Source organism: Cryptomeria japonica, unplaced genomic scaffold, assembly GCF_030272615.1.
Source record: "Cryptomeria japonica unplaced genomic scaffold, Sugi_1.0 HiC_scaffold_506, whole genome shotgun sequence".
Classification (NCBI taxonomy): domain Eukaryota; kingdom Viridiplantae; phylum Streptophyta; class Pinopsida; order Cupressales; family Cupressaceae; genus Cryptomeria; species Cryptomeria japonica.
In genome coordinates, this window is record NW_026729322.1 from 1 (window position 1) to 2,500 (window position 2,500).

Sequence of the window (2,500 nt, forward strand, 5' to 3'; positions counted from 1 at the left end):
AAGGTGCGCACCCGAGGCAAACCGGACAATTAACCCAACTTTCGACTTCGCGCGCACCTTGGAGCGCACTTCGGAGCGCTCCTTGGTGCGCACCAATCTTGGGCACCTCGGAGTGCACCATGGCGCCCACCAAGGTGCGCACCCGGGGCAAACCGAGCTCCGACTTCGTGCGCACCTTGGAGCGCACGAAAGGTGCGCACCATGGCGCCCACCAAGGTGCGCAGCCCAGCCAAGGCGTGCGCATCAAGGTGCGCACCCTGGCGAAGGTGCGCACCCGGGGCAAACCGAGCTCCGACTTCGTGCGCACCTTGGAGCGCACAAAAGGTGCGCAACCCAGCCAAGGTGTGCGCACCCCGGTCAAACCGAGCTCCGAATCGTGCGCACCAGAGGTGCACGCCATCGTGCGCACCTTGGAGCACACTTCGGAGCCCTCCTTGGTGCGCGCCGATGTTGCGCACCTCGGAGCGCACCCGGGGAAAACAATGCAATTAACCCGACTTTCGACTTCGTGGGCACCTCGGAGCGCTCTCGGGTTCGCACCTCGGAGCACACCGAGGTGCGCACCTTTGATGCGCTGCCTTCACCAATTTCCAGAAAAGGCAAGAAAACATTGAGAAGGTGTGCGCACCGAGGTGCCCACCCTGGCGAAGGTGCACGCGAGGTGCGCACCCGGGGCAAACCGGGCTCCGACTTCGTGCACGCCGCACCTTGGAGCACACTTCGGAGCGCTCCTTGGTGCGCACCAGGGCGCGCAACCCAGCCGAGGTGCCCACCCCGGCGAAGGTGCACGCGAGGTGCGCACCCGGGGCAAACCGGGCTCCGACTTCGTGCACGCCATGGTGCCCACCGCGGCGAAGGTGCACGCGAGGTGCGCACCCGGGGCAAACCGGGCTCCGACTTCGTGCACGCCGCACCTTGGAGCACACTTCGGAGCGCTCCTTGGTGCGCACCATGGTGCCCACCAGGGCGCGCAACCCCGCCGAAGGTGCACGCGAGGTGCGCACCCGGGGCAAACCGGGCTCCGACTTCGTGCACGCCGCACCTTGGAGCACACTTCGGAGCGCTCCTTGGTGCGCACCATGGTGCCCACCAGGGCGCGCAACCCCGCCGAAGGTGCACGCGAGGTGCGCACCCGGGGCAAACCGGGCTCCGACTTCGTGCACGCCATGGTGCGCACCGCGGCGAAGGTGCGCACCCGGGGCAAACCGGGCTCCGACTTCGTGCACGCCGCACCTTGGAGCACACTTCGGAGCGCTCCTTGGTGCGCACCAGGGCGCGCAACCCAGCCGAGGTGCCCACCCCGGCGAAGGTGCACGCGAGGTGCGTACCCGGGGCAAACCGGGCTCCGACTTCGTGCACGCCGCACCTTGGAGCACACTTCGGAGCGCTCCTTGGTGCGCACCATGGTGCCCACCAGGCCGCGCAACCCAGCCAAGGTGTGCGCACCAAGGTGCACGCGAGGTGCGCACCCGGGGCAAACCGGGGTCCGACTTCGTGCACGCCGCACCTTGGAGCACACATCGGGGCGCTCCCGGGTTCGCACCGGCGTTGCGCACCGTGGTGGGCACCTCGGAGCACACCAAGGTGGGCAGCGAGGTGCGCACCTTTGATGCGATGCCTTCACTAATTTCCATAAAAGGCAAAAAAAAAACGAGATTTTAAAATTTCCGTTTTGAAAGATAGTGAGAAAAAGGGAATGCTGGTGCCATCTTGAGCCCGCCCTGGTGCGCAGCCCAGCCAAGGTGTGCGCACCAAGGTGCCCACCCTGGCGAAGGTGCGCGCCCGGGCAATTAACCCAACTTCCAACTTCGCGCGCGCCAGGGTGGGAGCGCACCCAACAACCGGGCCTGGGAAGAGCCAATGCGAGAAACCCCACCAAACGCTCTGACAAAAAAAGAGGGGGCGCTCCAGTAACCCCGCTTCGGAGCGCACCCTGGGCAAACCCAGCCAAGGTGCCCACCCCGGCCAAGGTGCAGGCGAGGTGCGCACCCGGGGCAAACCGGGCTCCGACAACGTGCACGCCGCACCTTGGAGCACACTTCGTAGCGCTCCCGGGTGCGCACCTCAGAGCACACCAAGGTGGGCAGCGAGGTGCGCACCTTTGATGCGCTGCCTTCACTAATTTCCAGAAAAGGCAAAAAAAAAAGGAGATTTTAAAATTTCCGTTTTGAAAGATAGTGAAAAAAACGGAACGCGCGTGCCATCTTGAGCCCGCCCTGGTGCGCAGCCCAGGTAAGGTGCCCACCCTGGCAAAGGTGCGCACCCGGGCAATTAACCCTACTTCCGACTTCGTGCGCGCCAGGGTGGCAACCGGGCCTCGGAAGAGCCAATGCGAGAAACCCCACCAAACGCTCCGACAAAAAAAGAGGCGGCGCTCCAATAACCCCGCTTCGGAGCGCAGCCGGGGCAAACCCAGCCAAGGTGCCCACCCCGACGAAGGTGCACGCGAGGTGCGCACCCGGGGCAAACCGGGCTCCGACAACGTGCACGCAGCACCTTG